We start from the raw sequence: 25,404 nt of genomic DNA, 5'->3' as shown, positions 1-25,404 counted from the left end.
CACACCTGCATGACAAAACCCCCCACAGTCAATCTCCCCATGCTGAATTGGTTTACCACAGACTGGTGGTATTTGAGTGTGGCCAGGTTCCAGCTAGCAGTGGTGACCCACTTGTCCTTGGATATGGGGCACTGCATGTTGGTACACTGCTGCTGTAGCTCCAACATTAATTCAGCATGTATGTCCAAAAAGGTTGCCTTCTCCATCCTGAAATTCTCTCACCATTGCTGGTCATCCCAGGTCTACAGAACTATCCTTTCCCACCAATCCATGCTGGCTTCCTAAGCCCAGAAATGGCACTGTACAGTGTGAAGCAGCACCAGGAACTGGTTCTCTACTTTCAGTTGCTCGGTGTCCTCATCTTCTTCCTCATTCTACATCGTCTGGTGCTGAAGCTCCTGCTGGTGCTGGAGGAGTGGCTGCTGCCGCCACATCATCTGCTCAGCAAAGTCCAAGGCCAAATTCATCTGGTTTTGAGTGCTGAAATACAGCTGAAGCAGCCTCTGCATAGTCGCGGATATCAGCCTACTGACATGAAGCATTGTTGGGTCCATGCTGACCAACAGTGATTCCAAAATGGTGGTAGCCCCCTCAGCAAGCAAGTATGGTTTGTTTTGTTTTTTTTAAATTTGAACTAGTCCATTTTTTGCTATGCATCCTACAATGAACAGCAAGAAAAATCTCAGAATGCACATGGCTCAGCAGCGAAGTAAAGGATACCCTCCAAGAATGTCATGCCCTTCATAAGAAGCAAGCAGCCGTCATGTGTACACAATGATGCACATTGAAAAAGGAGGGCACACCATCCAGTGTGCATACCAGTAGTGCAGCTTGTGTATTGTACATTACGTGATGTGTGTCCAAAAGTTGCAGATTAAACTCCCTGTGTAGCCAAGCTGAGCTCTTAGATGAAATTCACCCCTGTGCAGCAGACCCACATAAAGTTCTTCACACCACTTAATACCCATTTAAATCCTTAACATGGCCATCTGAAGCAGGGTGAATTTCATTCACTACTGAATACATAATACCAACAAAACTAGGAAGGTTAGAAATATGGCCATGAAATAATAAAATGTGCTTTACTCTGGGAAATGCAAATAATGCAGCTGGAAGAAAATAATCTAAAGCAGATATTCAATAGAAGGGATCCTCATGAAAAACACTATTTTCTAAATAACCTATCAATCACTTAAGCAAAAGTTTATAATGTTATGTGGCAGCAGAATAAAACGCAGTAGAATTCTAATTCTGCACTGATGACATACCACCTCCAAAATTGCACACAGTTCCAGGCATCTCAAACTACAAAAATAGCAACAAATTGGTGTAAAATCAGAGAAGAGCAACAAAGATGGTTATTGGACTGGAGGAAATGATTTATGAGGAAGGATTAAAACAAATTAAACATATATAGCATGGCTCAATATAATGTGCCAGCGGAGAACTGGTGCAGTGGTGCTGTGCTCTGCCCTGCCCCTACCTTGACACACCACATATACTGGGGTTGGAGCACCACTGTGCCAGCTGTGCCACCTTTGCACCAGCCAAGAGCTCCTTCAGTCCCCAAGGAAATTCTTTGTGGGGCACTTCAGCAAGATACTGGCTCCTTTGCACAACTCAGGCTGTGGGGGAAAAAAAAGATAAAAAAAAGCCGTGATATGAAGAGAATCTTGCCCCAGGAATTCTTCTAGATTGTGAGCTGCCTTTGATACCATTGCTAAGAGGTCTGTGTAGTGCATCCATGGAACTTAGCAGGGGTAGATGGAGTCATGGTTCTGCTTACATTCTGATGAAAGCTTACATTCACACTTCTGCAAAGTGTCTGCAAGGTTGGTGGAAAACACTTCCCAATCAGAATGGTAATTTTAGACTCACATTGCACTACTTTTAGAGGCAAGAGAATCAAGATCCTTACGCTTTAACAATGTGGGCCCAGTGCTGCTCCTAATGTGGCATATAATAAAACTTCCAATGAATGCCCTAAAACACCATATAAAAATAAAACAAAAGCTTAAAATGAGTTTAAAAAGAAGCCAACATGTTCCAAATTCTAGTGAATTTTTTTCTGTAGCTTCATAGTTTTTCATTTCTAATTCATCTCCTAAAAGCACACCTAAGTAATCCAAAATATCAAAGGTGAGCTTTTAGGAACTCTTCCAGGCATGTTGTTGTTTTGTTGTTGCTATATATAGTAGCATGACTTCTATTTTAAAATTTGTGATTATATTTAGAGGTCATGAACAGTGCCATATTAGCAGCACTGGAAAATGAAGTTCTATATTTATCCATAGAACATGTTCAGAATCTTCCCCATGCCAACTGTCAATGTTCTCAATTCTATTCTTGGAGGATAATTTACCTGGATACAGTAAGCAGTTCAGTCACAGTGCCCAGAAAGCCCTGGTCCTTTTGTTGTGATTGCCAATATGGCAGTATCTGAGTAGGTGTTCATTTGTGATGTGGACACTTGTACACCAGGAACTGGACTGCTCCCACCCATTCAGTTCATATAGGCCATGGAAGAAGCATCAGAAGGTGATGCCTTGGTGCAGTGATCTCTCACTACTAGCAGTTAAACTTTATAAAATTGAAGGCATTTGGTAATGCATAACAGTCCCTGCCATCACTACTGAAGACCACAATTGCCCTCATCATTTTTACTGTCACTCAGAGACCCAGATTCTGGTAGATTTATTTTGTCAACAAGTAATTCCATTACTCCCTGAGGTCAAGATGAGTGAGAGTATCAGAATCTGGACCAGAGGGGTCTTTCCATAAAAGGTAAGATGATTGAATCAATTTTGTAGCCCAGCATCAATATGCATCTTCGTTTCAAAAGAGCTGGCTCAGGAGCTTGCTGGACCAATAATGTTCATTTTCAGTATGTGTTAGAACACTGAGGAAGTTCTAGATGACTGGAAGAAAGCTAATGTTGCACCAATATTTAAAATGGTAAATGGGATGACCTCGATAATTATAGGCCTGTCCGTCTAACAGTGAGCCTGTGCAAGATAATGGAGTGGCAAATACAGGACTTGATTAATAAAGAATCAAAGGAGGGTAATGTAAGTAATAAATATCAGCTAGGGATTATGGAATATAGATCCTGTGAAACTAACTTCATATCTTTTTTTCATGAGACTACAGGTTTGGTAATATACTAAGGGTATACATGCAAAAAAGAGACCCATGGCAGAGGGTCTCAGAGCCCAGGTCAACTGATTTGGTCTTGTGGGATTCAAGCTATGGGGCTAAAAATAGCAGAGTAGACATTCAGGCTTCAAGCTCTGAAACCTGGTGATAGGGGTGGGTCACACAGCCTGGGCTCCAGCCTGAGTCCAAACATCTGCATTGCTATTTTCAGCCCCATAGCATGAGCCCTGTAAACCCAATTCAGGTGACCCAGGCTCTGAAACTCACTGCAGCTGGCCTTTTCCTTCCTTTCTTTCTTTCTTTCTTTCTTTCTTTCTTTCTTTCTTTCTTTCTTTCAATGTAGGCATATTCTTAGACTTCTGAATGGCATTTGGCTTGATACTGCACAATATTTTGATTAAAAACTAGAAAACTATAAAAATGACACAGCACACATTAAATGGATTAGAAATGGATAGGTCTCAAAATGTAATTGTAAATAGGGAATATTAATTAAACTGCTGTGTTTCCAGTGGGGTCCCACAAGGATTGGTTCTTGGCCCTGCATTATTTAACATTTTTATCAATGACCTGAAAGACAACTTAAAATCATCACTGATAAAGTTTGCAGCTGACACAAAAATTGGGGGAGTGGTGAATAATCAAGAGGAGAAGTCATTGGTTCAGAGCAATCTGACTTGCTCGGTAAACTGGGCGCAAGCAAACAATGTGTCTTTTAATACAGCAAAATGTAAATGTATACAGCCAGGAACAAAGAATGTAGGCATGCTTGCAGGATGGGGAACACTATCCTGGGAAGCAGTGACTCTGAAAAAGATTTGAGTGCCATGGTGGATAATCAGCAGAACAAGAGTTCCGAGTGTGATGCTGTGACCAAAAGAGCTAATGTGTTCCTGGCATACATAAAGAGGGGAATCTTGAGTAGGAACAGAGAGTTTATTTTACCTCTGTATTTGGCACTGGTGCAACTGCTGCTGGACTGCTGTGTCCATTTCTGGGGCCCCCAATTCACGGATGATATTAATAAATTTGACATGCTTTAGAGAAGAGCAACAAAAATAATTAAAAAATTAGAAAGCTTGCCTTATTGTGATAGACTCAAAGAGCTCAGTCTAGTTAATTTAACACAGATCAGGTTAAAGGGTGACTTGATTACAGTCTATACCAATGATACCCAAACTTTTGTTGTCATGCCCCACCTTACCAGTAATGGAATCTGTTCGCACCTCCATTACTGCACAGTTGGCTCAGCTTGGGCTGAAGGTGGAGCTGAGGGCAGAACTGGGTATGGGGGAGGAGCTGGGGAAAGGGAATGAGGTCAGACTTGGGCTAGGGATGGAGCAGGGCGTGGAGAGGAGCTGTGGCTGGGGCCGGAGCAGGGTGTGAAGCAGGGGGAAGAGTGGAGCTGTGGTTGGAACTGGGCAGGGGGCGGAGTGGAGCTGTGGCTGGGGCTGGAGCTGGGCTGGGGGCAGAGGGGAGCTGGGTGGTGCACCCTCCCTTCCCCCCCCCCCATGGGGGGGCTGGCTCAGGCGTACAATGACCAGATAGCAAGGGTGAAAAATCAAAACAGGGGGTGGGAGGTAATAGGCACCTATATAAGACAAAGCCCCAAATATCGGGACTGTTCCTATAAAATTGGGACATCAGGTCATCCTACTCAGGCCCCCCCACACATCCTCCCTGCATGTTCCTCTGCACCCCCCTGGGAGGAAGCGCACCCCATAGTTTGGGGACCACTGGCTGTGAGTCTGTCATGGAAGTCACGGAAGCCACAGGTTCCGTGACTTTCCAGGACCTCCGTGACTTCTGTAGCAGCAGTGTGGCTGACCCTCGGGCTGCCCGAGCAGCTGGGGCAGCCCCAGGGCCAGCCGAACCAGATGCTGCTTGGGCAGCCCCAGGCAGCTTGCCCCGGGGGAATCTGGAGCAGCAATGGTCCCGGATGCTGCCCCAGAGCAGCAGTCTCGAATCAGGTTTCAGAGTAACAGCCGTATTAGTCTGTATTCGTAAAAAGAAAAGGAGTACTTGTGGCACCTTAGAGACTAACCAGTTTATTTGAGCATGAGCTTTCGTGAGCTACAGCTCACTTCATCGGATGCATAGCATATCGTGGAAACTGCAGAAGACATTATATACACACAGAGACCATTAAACAAAACTTCCTCCCACCCCACTCTCCTGCTGGTAACAGCTTATCTAAAGTGATCATCAAGTAGGGCCATTTCCAGCACAAATCCAGGTTTTCTCACCCTTCCCCCCCCCCCCCCCCCCCCACACATACAGTCTCGAATCAGCTGCTGGGCCCAGGGCTGCCCCTTCCAGCAGCTGCGGGGCTCTGGGTTGCATCCCCTTTCTCCAGAGCGGCTGTGGTGCCCTATGATGCCCACCTCCCCCTGGAGCAGCCCGTGACTGGTCCATGACTTTTACTAAAAACACCTGTGACTAAAACATAGCCTTATTTATAAGTATCTACATGAGGAAAAAATGTTTAATAATGGGCTCTTCAGTCTACCTTAGAAACTTACAGCATGATCCCATTGGCTGGAAGTGGAAGCTAGACAAATTCAGACTGGAAATAAGGCATACATTTTTAAACAGTGAGAGTAATTAACCACTGGAATAATTTACCAAGTGTCATGGTGGATTCTCCGTCACTGACAATTCTTCAGTCAAAATTGGATGTTTTTTTTCTAAAAGATATGGTCTAGGATTTATTTTAGAGAAGTTCCATGGCCTGGGCTATACAGGAGATCAGATTAGATGGTCACAATGGTCCCTTCTGGCCTGGGAATCTATGAATATTATGAAGAATAAATGTATCACTTTTATTGATCTGATGACAAAATCCTTGAATTACATATGCTGTGAGTCTCAAAAGCAATGTCTGACCCTGGAAATTTGTTAGGATTTAGTTATTTAATGACAACACTAACTTCCTGAAGTCAAATTCATTCATTAACTTATTCAAAAGCATGCTTTTTTCGATAAAGAAGTTATTTTCTAAAGCTATTTGCTTCTGTAGAATACCGCAAAGCCTAAACAAATTGTTTAAAAATGTTTAGTATAGATTGTTTGGGATCAAATCAGATATGAAATAATAGTACATTTTTTTTCTTTTGTGCAGGACTTTGCAGTTCCTTACTGAGGCAAATCTTTGAGAAAAGTCCACTGAAAATTCAGCAGTATTTTTGTCTGAGGACGGACTGCAGTGTCTGGACCATAGTTAGCATTAATTAAATAAGCAGACAATTTTTAAGATTTATTGCCTCATTGAAAAGAATTAAGCACATGTTAGGAATAGCTTGCTTTTTGGTACTGCACCATATATTAATCCCCATCTAACTCCATTTGTTTCTTTCTATATCTATCTCTCTGCATTGCTGATCCTGAATTCCAAAATCTTGGTTTTTCTCCATTTTTGGATGATAAATGTCTTGGCTATCTCCCAAGACCACAGAGCACTCATTTTATTCTCAGTTGGTGCATCCCACTGTATCTCCACATTCTTTAAGCTGTTCACTTTGACTCCAAAATAATTTGAACACCTTTGCTGTAAATAACTCAATAAACCATAACCAGTCTCACTAGCCAATGAAATTGTCACATGATCATATTTAACAAGTTAATGCTTGCAATATCCATCCTATTAAACCTATCATTAATGTTAGTTGATTTAGGTTATTCATAATTGTCTATTATGGAGGTTTTTAAGCTTCCTATGAAGCATTTCATATTGGCCATTGTTGGACTTTTGGGCAACCTGGATCCAACATAATATTCCTCTATTCTGATTCTTTAAATGGCAGGGGAAGCAAAGTAAGAAGAAAGTAAACTCTGTCTCTCCTATGTAAGGTCCTCCACAAAGCAATTGAGAAATGTTCATTAGAAAAGGATTCCAAACATCTATTCCCTTTCTAATATTACTTTGTACTGAAACTCAAATGTTCACTAACCATATAAAAATAAATCCCTGTCATATATTAATATGTAGACTGGCAAAGCATAATAATCATTTAATTTTTTAAAAAGAAAGGATAACAATGACCTCTTGAGTACAGATATATGCATGTAAGTTAGCCCTTTTGCTGAAGCCTGCCATCAGGAATTACCCAGCTACCACTAAAGATCATAAGAATAAAGTTACTTTAGAGGGAAGCCAAAATAGCCACTAAATGCTTATGACACGTAAGAATCCCTTTCTATTGCAACAATCAAGACTCTTGTGTTTCCTATATTGTCACCTGAAGGATAAAAACTTTTCCCTCAGAAAATAAAACAAAGCATGCTACAGACAGATGGGATTTAGGCACTGTGACACGCCGCATCACATGTTGACATCTAACTGTTAGATGCCTAGAAAAATCACAGGAGCAGTACTGTGATCCACATTGCCTGAGGTAGGTGTCTATGCTGTCTGTACAATGAATGGGGAGAGATATGTGACTTAGAATGCAATCCACAAAAGCCAGCATTCAAGGCAAGGAGCTGCCTAAACTAGCCAACAGGACATGCTCATTTCAGGGGTGTATCCTGAAACCCGCCTCTCTCACAGAGATTGATACCTAAATCCAGGCTATAGGGAGTTGCCTAGGACTGCTTAGTGATCCATGAACTGTAGGGGAAGATAGCTGTTTGGCTGCTTGAGTTGAGTGCAAGGCCCAATCTGTGCTCAGAGGCGACCTGCTGGATTGGGCCCTGTATCAAATATGGCAATTTCCTGCCATAGCCCTGGGAGACCTTACTGAATTAAATTTAAATATCTTTGTGGTCCATTGTATTAAATGAATGGCTTATATATTGTGCGCCAGAATTGTATATAGCCTCTCGGGGGGGAGATGTGACAGATGTGAGACCTGGGGGATCAAAGGACTATATTGAACAATATGCTGTACGAGAATGGAGTTTTGAAACAAAAAAGTGTTCAGTGAATTTCCTGGAGAATATGTAGGGGAAGGTGAATGCAAATTCCCCACCTCTGCTTATGCAAAACCCAACCCTTTTGAGGCTGAGCTCCGAGGAATGAGAGATTGTTTGCCGATTACCCGTTACATGAGACCACAATCAAAGTCCTAAGCAGTTTAAAGGAAAGATGGAACTATTCATGCTTGTTTTGGTTCTTAATCTGAGACTATTAGGAATTTGTGACCATGGGGAAAATTCAGTTGTGGGTTTTGAAGGACTGACACCTACCAGTACCTGAGGGTGGAGTTCAAGTGGTCTCTGGTAAACTTTTTAGCATGCATGTAGGATCTTTTATTATGTTTAATATGTTTTCTCTATCATGCTTTCACCTCAAGAACAAATGTACTTGCTTAGAAAGAGCTATGTGGTAACTTATAACACCAGGCCATTATGGTGTTCATAACCTCTGGAGAAAAAGCAATGCACAGATGCTGGCCTATTTAGGCAGTCTGGTTTGCTGGGAATATCACAGTCTAAGCAGTGAACGGTGCAGCTTGAAAAAAACCCTGGTCATGAGGGAAATGATATGGTTCTGTACCCAAGAGACATGAGGAATTTGGAACTTAGAGTGGGTGTCCTTGGTGGACCATGAGGGGGAATACAGGTGCAGTTGTCCTGAACAATGACATATATTTTCTTGGGTTCCTAAGAAGTTCATTCAGGCTGGAACTTCTTTGCTAAGGTTTTTATTATAAAGAATACAAACAAATGCAAACAATGCCAGACCAGTAGGTGCTGTGATTTATAAATCCATATGATACCAAGCTTCAGGATCTCTCTTAATATCGTTCAAGATCATTAAGCCAAGTGTCAACACAGATTCACTATAGTTCAGTGGTTTTAGACCTTTTTTCTTTTGTGGACCCCTAAATTTTTTTGAATGAGATGCAGAACCCTTTGGAAATTCAACCTGTGGTTCTCAGACTGCTATCATAGAAATCTTAGACTGAAAACTGACTGAACAGAATTCAACTACAAATGTTGCACATTCGCAGCATGGCATTTATTGCAATGTGACAAAAGGCACGAAATGGTGGGCTTCTATGTTAACAACATTTCCAGGTTTTGAACTGTAGGGGGGCAGTACTCTCATGTTTTTGATTGATCAGAAAAATTGAATATCTTTTCCGGGATCTGTAACTTTATTTTCATAGTCACCAGACCCCTTAGACATTGTCTACTGACCAAAGGTTGAAAACCGCTGTTTCAGTTCAGATTATGACCACTCATGTCATGACATATGGAATCATAATGTACCATAAACTGGAGGCGGCATTTATGAATGAAAACTATAAACTACAGACACAAACAAATGAACAGTCATCCACAAAGTGTGAGTTCCCCCTTTTACAGCTGTCTCCACTTCTGATATACTTAGCTGGCTGCGGAGAGAGGCATATGCCACACCCTCTTAGGGAGTGGCATAATAACAGTGCTCCCAGGACCTCCAGGAGCCTTTGTGAACTATAGTCACAGCTGTGACTTAATGATACAATCTGGTGCCTGATAGTGTAGCTTTAAAAACCTTCTATTTAATATAAATGCCAATGTTAGATGGGGCTCTATATCAGAGTTTCAATTAATTCCTCTTTCATTCAAGCACCTCTCTTGTCTTGGTACATTGCATGTTATGGTGTCTAATTTTAATTTAACACATTTTTCCAGAACAAAGTGTAGTGTAAATAAAGCTCCCATCAGAGAGACACATATTTACAAACAAATTAAATAATGTTTCCAAAGTACTTTGATGATGTGGAATGTTATATCTATGCCACATATTATTAATTTGAAATAATTAAAAACAACTAGCTAGTAGTTCTTGTTATATTGCTTCCCATTATGTGTGCTGACAGATCATCAAGAACCATGTTCGACCCCTCTTCACCAATGAGTGACTTTCATTATTTAGCAAGAATCATGGTCATGTCTACATTTTCAATCAAGATGGGGTGCTCACAAATTCTACATTCTTTAAAATACTCACATTACAATATATGGCTATTGTATCTTACTTTCAGGTCAACTGCCTGGAAGGCATATTTTTTTGTTATTAGCCCCATTTTTTATGTATTTATTAGTACTAATTTTAGATGCGTGTATAATAGTTCAAAGAGTTTTACAGGTTGTGATAGATCCCCAGGGTGCAGCTTGGACCTGTGGGACAACTGTGCCTCCTTATCTCTCCAGCCTGGGCTGTCTTTCATGATGCTTTGCTAGTGACAAAGCACTCAAGCAGCAAACCTCTCAAGGTTCTGTGATCACTCAGTCAACAACATGTAGGGACATACCCAGCTAAATTGCATGAATGCTCTCTGAGCCAGTCATGAAACGTACACAGGGAAACACCAGCAAACCCCCCACCCCAGTCTCCAGCCTTGTGCCTCTGAAATACACTGTTTTAAACTGCTCAAGATGGGGTGCTCACAAATTCTACATTCTTTAAAATACTCACATTACAATGCAAGCAATGCAAGCTCATTAATTAGTTCACCACTTTGTCAAAAGCTAGTGAACATGCACTAGCCTTGGTAATCTGAGCTGATGCCCCAAGCACTTTAGACAAACTCACTGGTAAGGATAAAACATTAAAATAAGTTTATTAACTACAGAATTATAGATTTCAAATGATTATAAGTGTATGGCATAAAAGTCAGAGATAGTTACCTAAGAAATAAAAAGTAAACATGCATTCTAAATCCTAAACTTTATGAGATGCAGTAAGTTTAGAATCAACAGCATGTCTCACCCCACTGTGTGTTGCAGGCAGATTACAGTTGTTAATACGCTGGCTGAATTTCCTTCTCAGCCTGGGACCAATCTCCCCAGCTTACTCTTTGTCTCTGCAGCATTCTTTTTTGCCTTCAAAGTAGGTATGGGAGGAGAGAGATGGTCTCATGGTGCCATTGTCCCTTATTTTATACTTTCCATTCATGTCCATGAAAAAAATACTGGCCCAGACATGTCCTGGTGGACCTAGCTGAGGCTTTTGTCTACATTAGTGCTTTTGTCTGCAAAATTTTGTTGGTCAGGGATGCAAAAAACCCACCCCTCTGACTGACAAAAGCGCCAGTGTGGACAGAGCTGTCAGCGGCATAGAGTGGCTACACGGGAGACCTTACAGTGGCTCAGCTGTAGCAGTATAGTTGTGCAGCTGTAAGGTCCTTAGTGTAAACATAAGCGGAGTCACAGAGTTGAGCAGTCCTCATTGTGTGGTGCTTGTGCAATTGTCTCTTACTGAATTGTAAATCTCTTGTTTACAGTTCCCCTGCTGGTCAATGGCTGGTGATGGTCGCTTAACATGCATCTGGTTAGGGTCATCTCCTCTGTTGCCACTGGAGAACTAACAGTGTGTGACTCTCAGACACAACATATTTAAATGACAACCATGTAACAAAATTTCATAACTCCACATACAATGATGATACATATTTTGACAGAATAATGAGTTTCCACAGATCATGAGCTCTCATATGATGAAATATCACAACCCTACACAAATGATGAATATAGAGGTTACAGGGGGCTGTTCTGAGGTACAGCATGTCACACAGGTTTACCAGTAACAAAGTTTATAGCTCTTTCTGCATGCATTCTGTACAGCACATCTAGATAATTTATCATCAACCAATCATGACTAGCTCTCAATGTCTAATTTTTTATATTTCTTGTGTTTTTTTATGAAATCACGGCAATATACCTTATATATCTTGTGTGATAGTAAAATCATATAATGGAAATCTGACCACCCCCCGCCCCCAATCAATACACAGAATCTGAGTTCCTAGTTCTTTATAAGTACCACAATACGGAAAACTAATCAATTCTACATACCTGCTTTAAACAAACCTAACAAGCCTGCTAATTTAAATATACAGTGGAAACTAATAACATTCTATTATCTCTATTTCTATAGACTCAGTAAGTGTTCCAGGTAAGAATAATCTTTATTTTAGGTTTATTTAAATTGACAGCAGAGAGCAAAACATTTTTAAATGGTAGTTCTCTGGAAAAGTATTCAGAGTTTTATGATACAACTGATGGAAGATTTGAAAATGCCAACTGTGGTAAAATTATTCATGTAACAATTGTTTAACATTGATAGATCACTGAGGAGAAAAAACAACTTAAATGGACCTTGTCCAAAATGAAATTTTTATAATTCAGTAGTGGAACTCTCATATTGTTCATTATATTTAAATTGCAAAGTTATTGTATTCCCCACTGTCTCCACAGAAAACAGGATACAAATTCAGGAAGATGTGTGCATTAGAATGGGTTGGCTCATCCCCTTTGCTTCCAGAAATACAGGGACTCAATTCCAGAACTTCTTTCTGACACATGGAAGGGTGAAGGGTATTGTACAGTAGCCCCAGCCCTGAAGCTCCATCATGCTTTAGAGATGAGGAGACTGGAAAGGGAAGAAAGGGGCCAATCTCTCTCCTCAGTACTGTCCTTTAATGACTCTGTGGACTTACAAGCAGAAATCTTCAAATGTCTGCCTTTGATAATAGTGCTTCTAATTAACTGTTGAGAGAGAGCTGGTCTATTGCCATATCTAGATATTGTACCTTAATTCATAAGCCATCTCTTCACTGAATAGATTGTCCCATATGATTCTTCACTGTTGTCAGTTTGTCAGAAAAAGCTCTCTGCTAACAAAAGAAGAAATTAAGTGACTATTTACAAAGCTTAATATTGAGTGTCTTTAGCATTTTCAGGCTAGATCTTCAAGTTTGTTAATAAAATAGTGATGATAAAATGGCCTTATCATGTACTTTTATCATGCAGGCTGATTAGGTTGTATGATAAACCCTTAGTACACTTGCCAACTAATAGATGTTTACTTTTGGGTCACATGTTATGGGCATCTGCCTTTAGAACTGAAGGTCCTAGATTCTATTCTCAGTGCAAATATGTTATCTGGCAATATTATGTGTTTGTGCTTATGGCTTTAATACAAGATCATTTTGGCATTGTTTCAGAAGGCAAATCTAGTTCATTTTTGAACTGTGTGAAACTTTTGCAATGAAATTCAAAAGCATCTGAGTTTCATCTGATTTGAGGTTCTGCTACAAACCTTGGTCAGGACTTGGAGCAGATATGCTTAGCATTTTAGATAGTTAATGAAGCTAGCCTAAGTTTTTCACAAGCATGGGTTGATTTATTGTTTCAGGTGTGAACGGTGCTAAACTGAAAAGTTACACCTGGTTTCCACCCTGAAGCAAGGACACATTGCTCTAAACCCAAAAGCAAATGCAAAATATCAAAGGCATAGTTCAATGCAAAAGGAAATAGAAAGCGCTGGGAATTGAAACCTGCAATCTTCATACAATTCCTGCAATTTTGTCCCCCACAAGAAGCAATTTATAAGCCAGAAAAATATTGAAAAGGGAAATTACCATAAATATGTAGAAACACTGAGTTTGTTACTCTAAAAATAACTACACTCCAGGATCCCCTAGAGATTCCTAGTGGCAGGGAAAATCTTTTTTGTGCGTGTTCTGTACAGACCCAAGTGTACTTCTTCTCATAGCTTGTGCTAACCAACTAATACATCATCTGTATTATTATTAATGAGTGTGGTGTATCTGTTATATCTTGTTTTTTGGGTGCTGCATCTTGAAATAGAAAGAAGTCTCCCTCCAAGCTGTAGGGGCAGCTGCCATTTTGTATTCAGATGCGGCCTCATGCGGAGGGAGACATTCACACAGTGTATTCTCTAATGAAAACCTTCCTTTCTTGTTTTGTTCTCTTAGGTCTTGTCTATAGGGGGTTGCTTAACAGCACAACTCCACAGCCACAGTTATATCAATATAGCTCCCCCTGTGGATACCCATGCTTGAATAAGAGCACCCTTTTCCAGTTTAGAGTAAACTGCTTTCCAAGTGGTGTAAGCAAAAGCAGGGAATGTGGAGGTTTATATGGGGTTTATATCAGGCCGTTAACTAGAAAATCAAGTTCATTCTGGCTGAAATCCTGTGGTTGCTCTTTGTGTTTGGAAGAACATAACAGGTCCAAATCCTGATTGCTTTTCTCCTGCAAGCAGTCCCATTAGATTGGATTGGGTGAGCAGGATGTGGCCCCAGGACAAAGTCAAGTAATTTGATAACAAAGTATGTTACCAAAATATTTGTCCTTTATCTACTAGTAAAGACTAGCAGTACAACTTAGCAAACAGATTTACCCTGTCATCTTTAGCTTAAAGGCACTACAAAGCTGCCTTGGAAAATTTGTTTTTATTGCCTAATGTGTCTGTGCTTGTTACTTCATTTCACATTTTTCTGTGTGTGTTTTCCATAGAACAGTACTATTAATTAGATATAATCAAGATCCAGGAAGATCGATGCAAATGTATGCTGGATAGTTTCATATATATCTTTTTAAAAAGTAATGAAGTTATTATATATTCCTTAAAATGAGGTGTTCAGCAGAGATTTGGGGAAAGTGCAACATCTAAAGCTCCATAGGCTTTCCCCCCACTTACTGCCCCTGGTTGTTCTATGTCAATATAATATTTACGCTAAGGTGTACTTGTGCATCTGTTACCAGGCAAAGTATTGGCTAAATTACACCTTCCCTCACACAGGTGTGTTATGGAAAGAAAAAGGCTCAGTGAGCATTAATGCATGGGCATCTGCTGAAGACACAGTCATAACTGGTTTCAAAACTCTGAGGAGCACAACGGAATGGAGCTCGCTAGTATGTCTGACCCCCCCACTCCCCCCAAAGGGCCATTTCAGAAAGCTTAAAAAAAACAACCACTGGTAAAGCAAGACTCTGTGTTCTGAACTCCAACTGGCAGGAAGCAAGATACTTCTTTTAGGGCCTTTATTGAACACCCATTGGAGTCAATGGAAGTCTTGTCATCATTGTCAACAGGAACTGGATCAGGCCCTCATAAAGCAAAAACAATTATCATGCTGGTGCTCAGGCAGTGCATCTCTTCCCCTCCCCTTGGGGCCAAATTCAAAACCAGCTGAAATCAATTGAACGACTTAAGCGGTCTTTGGAATCAGACCCATAACACCTCTCAGCCTCCCAGAAGACAGTGAGGCATAATGGCCAGATTTTTACCCCTTTCACACATGGAGTGGTACCTTATTCCACAAAGAATCCCATTGTGAATAGTTCCATTAAAATCACAGTAAGAGTCAACTCAACATGAATAAAGGTGGCACAATCTGGCCATAAGTGGTTTAGATATAGTTTTCTTTAGTAGCTTTGGAGATAGTTAAATGGGTAAGTGGAGCACCCACACAGCATTTATGAGTATTCTAAATAGTTTTCTAACACCAAAAAAGTTAAGAGGCTATGAAGTGTGTAGCCATAGGGCAAGTTTGCCTATTATATTCACTTGCTTGCCTTCATTATATTTAGCTGCTTTCATTATATTCAGCTATAGCGCAAGAAACCTATAGGACTGTATCCTGTAAAACATTATCTGAAGCTTAAGTTAGCATAGGCGTGATTAAGTAGGCTTTGGCATAGATAAATGCCCTAATGGTTATCTTTAGATTTTGAGAACTAAGGAGAGCTTGCTCAATGGTAGGAGCTAGAATGTACCAGTAAATGCTACCATAAGGAACATGGAAGTAATAACCACAAATCTGCTTAAGCAAGGGGTGATGAATGATAATGAGCTAAGATGGCAGTTACACATATCAATATGTGAACCTATAGAATAAGTGCAGCTCAGTATTATGAGGGTGAAAAGGCTAAATTTGGGCATGGAGGACTGAGCATGAGCAGATGATGCTCAGGCCCTATAAGAGAGCAGCCACCATGTGGTCCGTAGTTTGGTTTTTTGGGGGCTTCTTCCTTCACTGTCTGCTTTCTGTTATTTGACCCTTCAACTCATTGAGGAACTTGGACCATCGGACACTGTGGCATGCCAGAGAGAAGGCAGGCTCCTTTGTCTCTTACCACCAGGACCTCAAGGAAGGGTGTGAGTATGCAATTCTAAGAGTTTATGCAAAGAATGCTACCACAGATAACCCCAATATTGTATTATCTCTATCTTTTTCTATGGCTTGTGTCCTTTCTGGCTTTGTTCATTATTTTAATAAAGATATCTAAGGCTTTACTTCGCCCTCACTGTGAGTGCCCTTGTCATCCACCCCGAGAATCCCTAGAAGATATTGAACTCCGTAGAGTTAGTCCTGTGTAGCTTGATTCTGGGGTAAGAACCTTTCACAATCAGATCAATTGGCCAATCAATCCAGACATTATTAATCTTAAAAAGGGTCAGGAACAAGTGGAACAATATCTGTAGTGTGGTGAGGTGAGGCAATCTTCGTGAACAGTACTGAGTAGTGTAGTACACACTGTTTCTGTCTTCTCCCATCCTTGAACTTGATGATTTAAGTGAACACTATTGGAATTTTTTTTGGTGTATTTTCTTCAGAAAATTGTTCTGGCAAATTTGACTATTCAGGAGTTCAGGTACTATAATACTGCACTTTTCCCTCCTCCCCTTGCCCTGGAATTGTTTAATTTTTTGATGGAAATTCAAAACCCAAAATATTTTGGCCAGATATTTGAACATGTTGCTGGGTGCCTGATGGGAGAGTAGTTTGGGTGTCTCATGCTCCCATTCTCATCTATAGGCTGGTTCCCTACTCATAGATTCATAGATTCATAGATTCATAGATATTAAGGTCAGAAGGGACCATTATGATCATCTAGTCTGACCTCCTGCACAACGCAGGCCACAGAATCTCACCCACCCACTCCTGCGAAAAACCTCTCACCTATGTCTGAGCTATCCAAGTCCTCAAATCGTGGTTTAAAGACTTCAAGGAGCAGAGAATCCTCCAGCCAGTGACCCGTGCCCCATGCTACAGAGGAAGGCGAAAAACCTCCAGGGCCTCTTCCAATCTGCCCTGGAGGAAAATTCCTTCCCGACCCAAAATATGGCGACCAGCTAAACCCTTACTATATGGGCAAGATTCACCAGCCAGATACCCAGGAAAGAGTTCTCTGTAGTAACTCAGATCCCACCCCATCTAACATCCCATCACAGGCCATTGGGCCTATTTACCATGAATAGTTAAAGATCAATTAATTACCAAAATCATGTTATCCCACCATACCATCTCCTCCATAAACTTATCAAGTTTAAGCTTAAAGCCAGATAGGTCTTTTGCCCCCACTGCTTCCCTTGGAAGGCTATTCCAAAACTTCACTCCTCTGATGGTTAGAAACCTTCATCTAATTTCAAGTCTAAACTTCCTGATGACCAGTTTATATCCATTTGTTCTTGTGTCCACATTGGTACTGAGCTTAAATAATTCCTCTCCCTCTCTGGTATTTATCCCTCTGATATATTTATAGAGAGCAATCTCATCTCCCCTCAACCTTCTTTTGGTTAGGCTAAACAAGCCAAGCTCCTTGAGTCTCCTTTCATAAGACAGGTTTTCCGTTCCTCGGATCATCCTATTAGCCCTTCTCTGTACCTGTTCCAGTTTGAATTCATCCTTCTTAAACATGGGAGACCAGAACTGCACACAGTATTCCAGATGAGGTCTCACCAGTGCCTTGTATAACAGTACTAAAACCTCCTTATCCCTACTGGAAATACCTTGCCTGATGCATCCCAAGACCGCATTAGCTTTTTTCATGGCCATATCACATTGGCGGCTCATAGTCATCCTATGATCAACCAATACTCCAAGATCCTTCTCCTCCTCCGTTACTTCTAATTGATGCATCCCCAGCTTATAACTAAAATTCTTGTTATTAATCCCTTTAAATGCATAACCTTACACTTCTCACTATTAAATTTTATCCTATTGCTATTACTCCAGTTTACAAGGTCATCCAAATCTTCCTGTATGATTTCCCGGTCTCTCTCTAAATTACTCAGATTACATCTCCCATGATGCACCATGATCTCCCATCTTGGAGAAGGGATTCAGTGCATCAGGGAAGATGTAGTGTGTTCATGAAGCCCAGGGACATAAGACAACCAGATGACAACTCCCATGAGCAATGTTTTCAAATAGAAAGATTTTGGTTTTCAGCTTACGTATTTTATTTTTGCAGTATTTGGTTTTGTGACCAAAAAAAGTCTTCTGTAGCAAGCAGGTACTTTGTTGAAAAATTTCATTTAATCAAAAAATCTAATTTTCTGTCAAAAAAAGTTGACAGAAATGTTTCTACCAACCATATATGCTACCAGAAGAAACCAGTTCTTGTCTCCTTTTCTTAATTGCTGTTTTATTATATGACATCTTTTTGTATAATTCACTGTAGTTTGTCAATTGTCAGTTTGAGACTTAAAAAAGCATGTCAAAATATAAATAGTTTGGCAAAGTACTTTTCTTAAAAAACAAATAAAAGAAGTTTTCCAGACTTCAGTCAAAACATTCAGCTTCTAAGTTAAAGCAAAGCAGGGGGGCAAAGATACTTGGAAAAGAAGTTAAATGTTAGCCATGTTAAATGTTAGAAGTTAAATGTTAGCCATGGACTAGATTCACAAATGTACTTAGGCATTACAACACCTAACCCCTGGGTGCCCTGCTCCTAGTGAAATTCTGAGCTCCAAATTAGGCACCCAGGCTCCCCATATAATGCATGGGGAAAGATAGCTGTCTAAGGAAGGGATTCTCAGAAGCCAGCAGCAGAGAATCACCAAACTAGCCAGGAGTGAAATGCAGAGGAGCCTTGGGTCAGAGAGAGAAAAAAAAAGACAGTGACTTTATAATCAAGGGCCTTATCTGGATGGGAGCAGTCAGGTTCATGTCCCTGCTTCAAGAAATGCACATACATACACACATACACCTCTTGGCCCCTTCGCTATATTTTGTGTGAGGCCAATGCCTGTAAGCTGCACTGGCAACATAAGCAGAGCAACATGCAGTTTGAGAATCCTGCTTTAGGGCTGCTGAGGCTTGGTCCTGTGCTAGGGCTCAGTGCAGCTCATTAGGTGTGGGGCTGTGTCAGGATTTAGGCAGCTTTGCACAAACTCACTGGTGGAAACTGGGGTTGGAAGGGATGCCAAATCATTCTGTTTGAAAACTTACTAACAATATTTAGTTTAGAGAAACAAGAAATGGTAGGCCAGGTTTGACTAATTGTTTCTCTTACTGTTAACTCAGGGGTGTGGCTCCTGCTATTTAGTAACAGGGGTTGTTTCACATACTTTAGGGGATCCAATTATTAACCCTGGCTAGCTAATTATAAAAGAAAGGGAAAGAAAACATTAAACACGGATGACTGAACACAAGTGATAAACTGGTTACTTTTGTTTCAAATCTCTTCTGCATCGCTGTCTGTGGAGAGCTTTTAACAGAGATTACATGCCCCTGAGAGTGAGCACCTCTGAGATGTGCTTTCTTTTTCAAGTAAAGACCAAAACTACATTGTTTCCCAAATGAATCCATTCTGTAGTATATCGTCAGCTATCTAAGAATGTTTAGTGATGTTTTGGGGATCCCTCAGACCAAAAAGGGGTTCTGTCACCACCTGCCTTGTAACTTTGGGTTCCTCAGTGCTATGCTGCTTTAGCTCAGAGATCTGACACCAGTAGCCAGCCTATGAACACAAAGATTTCAGTCTGGCTTCCAGCCATCTAGTTACTCCATGCAGGGTGACCCCACTAGCCTTTCTGGTCCCAAGTCCCCCCAACTCCATCTCCCTGAGTCCTTAACTGTCAGATATTTGGACATTTCCGCTCTGGTTCATCACCCCCATTTATCAGTTCACTTTGGGACATACTCCGCACAGTTTGCACACCAGAAACCTGCTTGGGGTAAAATCAAAGTTTTGTAAAAACAAAGTTTATTTAACAGAAAAATCATAGATTCAGAGATGAAACAGTATGTGTTTGCTTTTCCTTACAAGGTACGCAGAAAAGAAACAAAGACACAATCTCAGGCCTGGTCTACATTAGGAAATAAGGTTGGTATAACTATATCACTTCATGAAAAATGCACACCCCTGAACGATGCAGTTAAACAGACCTAACATCCAATGTAGGCCATGCTAGGTTGATGCGAGAATTCTACTGTCTCTTGGGGAGGTGGACTATCTACACCAATGGGAGAGTCCCTTCCATCGGTAGATAGCATCTTCATTGAATCATCACAGTGATGTCACTGCAGCATTTTAAGTGTAGACAAGCCCCCAGGCTTTACACTTCTATATTAGCTAAATCCTCTTTTCTAACAGAAGTTACCTATTGACTTTGAACAGTTTCCCGGCCTGACATCTCAGAGAGGAGATGGAGGTTAAGCACGTAGAGTCATGCTGTGCCAATGTGGAGGAAACACAGCCATTGACAACTTGTACGTTTATAAGTAATAAAAGGTTCATTCCAAGAATGAAAGTGCCAGTTTTAAAAGACACATTATGCAGGCACATAGCAAGTGTCATACATTCACCAGCCCAGCAAGGCAATCAGGCACCAGGATTGTTTTGTTTTGTTTTTCAGTTCACTACCACATATAGTTTAGCTTCTGTAAACTGGGCACTCTGAAAACATTAAGTATCATAAGCAGATTCAGACAGAACTGACACAGTTGAACCATTGTCTACCATCAGGTCATTGAAGTGTGGCTGTCCTGCCTCCAGGAGTGCGCATGTCAACGCAGCAAAACAGTTTGTGAACAGGGTAAGGCGAAATGCAATGATCTATATTCAAGACAGCGACTTCAGGGGCAGGGATATGACATACTTGATTTCTGGAATGAGACATGTGCATGCTTGAACAAAATATCCTGCCTTTCCACAGTGACACCAAGCTTGTTTTGCAGGATATCCTGTGTGGCTGGCCATGTTCAGTAGACAGCCACCATAGAACCATGGTTTGTCTGAAAGAAAAGGAGCATGTGGAGATACATGGCATTATTCAATGTCCTGTATTAAATGTCCATTTACCACAATCTTGTCTATCATTCCTGTGCTGATATGGAGAATGCACTGTTAATTAATTAACTACTTGGACATGATCTGTAGTGCTCTAAGCAATTATTTAGCCTCTACCAGAGCGAACTCATTTCGACTAGCACTATGAATAGCCTTCTGTATAGTTAGTTCTGCTTATAGTAGTAACTATCCACATATATATTCTATAGCTCTTTTTTTCCACAAGTAGGACTCAGATAATATCACTGGAGATGTCCCCACATTGGTATGTAATAAAAAGTTCCCGTAAAGTAGCAACATTTCTGTGGACATACACTTTCTCTATATGTTGGGCAAGTCTGACACTACTACCACAGTTTACTTTAGGCATGAAAAAGAAGTTCTGCACACCTCAAACTGCAGTTTATCAGTCTGGGTATCAGGAGAAGGAAATCCATAAAATATAAAAAAACACTATAAATTTGTTTGTCATTATAAGTTCAGAAATAGTAAAAGATTTCATACACCTGTATTTCAGCTGTTCTTGGAACTAATCTTATTATATTAATAGACAGTGAGCAATTACTCCTATTATATATTGCTAGATGTGCAATCATCATATTCATCATCATCAAACCTGAAGCATTTACAAACATCAACATCTGGCCATATGCCCAAATCTTGAAATATACCAATGTTCCCTCTAATTTTTTCCATCCATGTGTGGAATGAATTTTGTTATGTGAACCAAATTATCGAGGTACTGTGCGGATGTGTGACACCAGTAGAAACAAAAAACCTAAATATAATATATATTTTTAAAAAGTTACCATAGGGATAATTACTCCAGCCAGGACAGGTTAGGCATTTTAGAACTCACTATTCAAATAATTAAATTTAAGCATAAGAGAGAAATAAAAATTATGAATGCATAGACCAGTCAAAAAACTCAAATAACAGCACTTTGAAAGAATAAAATTACAGAGAATATATGTGCATTACAGGAAGTATCAAGTAACAACAACAACAATAATACAAGCATATGTCGGGAGGTGAGTGTGAAAGACAGTGTGTGAGAGAGAAAGAGAGAGAGAGAGAGACACACACACACAGTGTGTATGTGTGAGAGAGACACACAGTGTATGTGTGTGAGACAGAGACACACACAGTATGTGTGTGTGTGTGTGTGTGTGAGTGAGAGAGAGAGAGATGCATCGCCCCTTTAAGTATGTTCACAGCCTGGCAGGACTCCCCAGTGGACTGCAGCTGCTCTGGGGAATCCTTCAGGTAATCAATATTGCTTTCTCTCACGGTCTAGGGTGCTTTTCCTTAAAGCCCCAGTGTGTTATACACAGGCCCAGAAGGATGATATTTGAGGAAGAAGTGTGTATATACAGCATCCCCTTGAGTTGTGGGAGAAGTGGAGGGGACTAAAATTTAAAAGTATCTGTATGCCCAAAATGTGGAGTCCTGGCTGGCAGTTCTGACATGGAGCCACATGCCCATAGAGAAGTCAGGCCACTGCCCCAGTTCCAGGCAACATGAATCCAGGGTGGGAGAACACATCTCCCAGACCGCATTCCTCACTGAAAGGGGTCCTTTTTATTCTTATTCTACAGAGGACCCAGCCTCTCTGTCCACCAGAGGCAGCTCTGTGGAGGTTACTGTCATTCTAGTGTTTACACATCAGTTTACAGTGTTATGACTCTATAGTCACAATAGAAAAAGACAGAAACTCAGGGACAGTTTTAATTAAAGAGCAGAATTTCAGATGATGGCAAAATGCAGCCCAAATGGTGGAACCTCACTAAAATCCTGAGTGCTGCTCTTTCTTTTCAGCCCTATGGTTTGTTGCTGTATGTTGCCCTTTAAGTAGATTGGCACTCAAAGCAGCCACAGCAGCAGCCACAAAGGAAGCTCCCTCCGTCCCACTCCTGAGCCCTGTCGTATGTCCCCCCACCCCAGCCCTGCAGAGATGGGGTACAGGAGAGGGGAACACCCTGACATCAGTGTCCCCCTTTCCTCCTGCTGTGCACAGCAATCAGGAGGCTCCCGGGAGCAGCTCCAAAGCAGAGAGCAGGAGCAGCATGGCAGTCGGCAGAGGGACACCTGAAGTGCAGGCCACTTGATTGCTTGCTGGGCGGCTGCCCAGCCATGCAGCTTAGAGGGAACTTAGTACCCGACTATGCACTGTTCCTAGGCCCTTCGTGCATTTTCAGCATTACTGCCTGAATCAGAATACTACTACTCACAGGAGCACTTGGTCCACTTCAATAGTTTCTTGTCTTTTATATGGTCCCCAAACAGGAATGTCTTCACTGTTTAACAAACTCTGAGCTTTGTAGAAAAGAAAAGTTTAAGTGCAATGATTTCCCTTTGTAAAGGATTTTTTTTCTGGGAACACAGGAAGATGAATTAATATCCCAATAGGATATTGATATTCAGATCAACTGAGATAAAATTCTCTTATCTTCAAAGATATTTTCTTTATTTTGGCGTAGCTGTTTGGTGATGAATTGCTTGCAAAATCTGATCATTTTCTTGCCTAAAAGCCTGTTCAATTCAGATCTTATCAATCTCATATTTTAAATGTAAAACTTTTCTCAGACATTTCTCCAGAAGTAGTGTCAACTCCTCTCTTTCTTCTACTGGAAAAGCATCACACATTTTGTACATAAACTTGTTTTTCAAGTGCAGCATTTCTAAAGTTTCTTTATGTTATTTTATTGTACAGCTGAACAACCCAGAAAGTAGTTTTACCTTTCTTTTCAGATCTTTCAAGCCCATTCTTAATTGTTATCTGATTCCCCAGGCTTTCAATTGTAGAGTTTGAGCATAATCATCCAAGGTAGAGATATGCTGCTAAGATTTTAACAAGCTCCCCCACCAAAAATGTGTTTTAACTTATAATAAATCCCATGCTAGAGGTGTGCATGCGCTTCTGGGAAGTGTGATGGGAGTCTGGGGAATCTAATCATGGGCTGTCCCGTTAAACCAAAATGTCTTTATACATAATACTGTCAATATAGCATAGAATACAACTGCTATAACTTAAAACTGGATATTTGTCTGTGGGTAAGGGGTAGAGATTCAGAAGTGTTTTCTAGAAGATATTTTTAATACCTGGTTCTTGGTATATTTTGGTACATTCCACAAGCAAATAAATAAATAAAAATAGAACAATTCTTCTTCAGCAATTAGTTAATCTCTAGGTCTTATAAATAAATTCTGGCAGTGATGATTTAGCAGTATCTAAAGTGGGGGTAAACTCCATCGACGCTGGGAAGTCTTTCCAACCAAATCTTTCCCTTCACTTTGATGGCAGAATATTAACAAGGGGATTCCAGAAGCCCTTGAGAGCCCCTTCTGCACACCACTGCTGCAAGTTATTATTATTTATATTATGGTAGCTCCTGGAGATCCCAACCAAGATTGGGGTGCTGTTGTGCTTGGCAAACAAAAACCACAAAATAATACTCTTGACCCTGATACTTGAGGGTTAGGTACAAAGAATCCTCTAGTCCCACTGAAGTCAGTGGGATAGATGACCTACTATTAAAATGGGAGATTTTTTATTTTAACTTAATGGAATGCTGAATTGATAGCTCTGGATACCAAAAACCTCTTCTTGTATACACAGAACAGGAATGACATGGGCAGAGCCTTTGCAAACTTCCCCATCAAAGTAATTTATTTGTATGCCAGAGGCAGAACGCTCCATTGCCTAATTGCCATTATTGTGAAGACATTATTTCCAGGTCCTCATTTTCCAAGAGCCTCTATTTGTGCATGCTCAACATCCAACACACAAACCTTTGCCTGCACGTTTCTGAATGTGCAAATGCTATCAACTGTGAACGGAAACATCATAGCTAAAACAACGCACACACAGGTGTTTGCTTCCTCATGGTTGCATGCACACAAAAGGAGACCAAATTAGAAAAATGACCTCTAATGTCTAACTTTTCTTCTTCTTTTTTCATGCAAGCCTTTGCAGTTTGATGTTCTTTTCAACTACTTTAAATAGACCTTCAGCTTTCAAATATTTGTAGACAATTAATATACCTCCCCTTCTCCTTTTTCCAGTCTGTGCACACAGTATTAGTTTCTTTTAACTTCTCTTCTTAGTTCATTTATTCTAATCCTTTAATTATTTAATCATCTTCCTTTGACTTCTCTGTAATTTATTGATGTAATTTTTATGAGAAGGTATCTCAAGTTGTAGTGCTTTCTCTCATTTCTCTCTCTCTGTCTCTCTTTTTTTGATAGATCAAGGCAATTTAGCATAATATGCATGTTAACCCTAATCTTCTGGATGATTACCCCAGCCTAGTTTTCTAGCATTTTCAGAGGTACATTAGAGAATGCTGTTCTGGGAAACAGGGAGGCTGCTGGGAGGCAGGCCCTCAAGAGATGGGACTCCTTCCACCCAGGAATCCTAAT

This window comes from Chelonia mydas, chromosome 2 (assembly GCF_015237465.2).
Source record: "Chelonia mydas isolate rCheMyd1 chromosome 2, rCheMyd1.pri.v2, whole genome shotgun sequence".
NCBI lineage: Eukaryota > Metazoa > Chordata > Testudines > Cheloniidae > Chelonia > Chelonia mydas.
Note: the sequence above shows the minus strand (reverse complement) of the source record.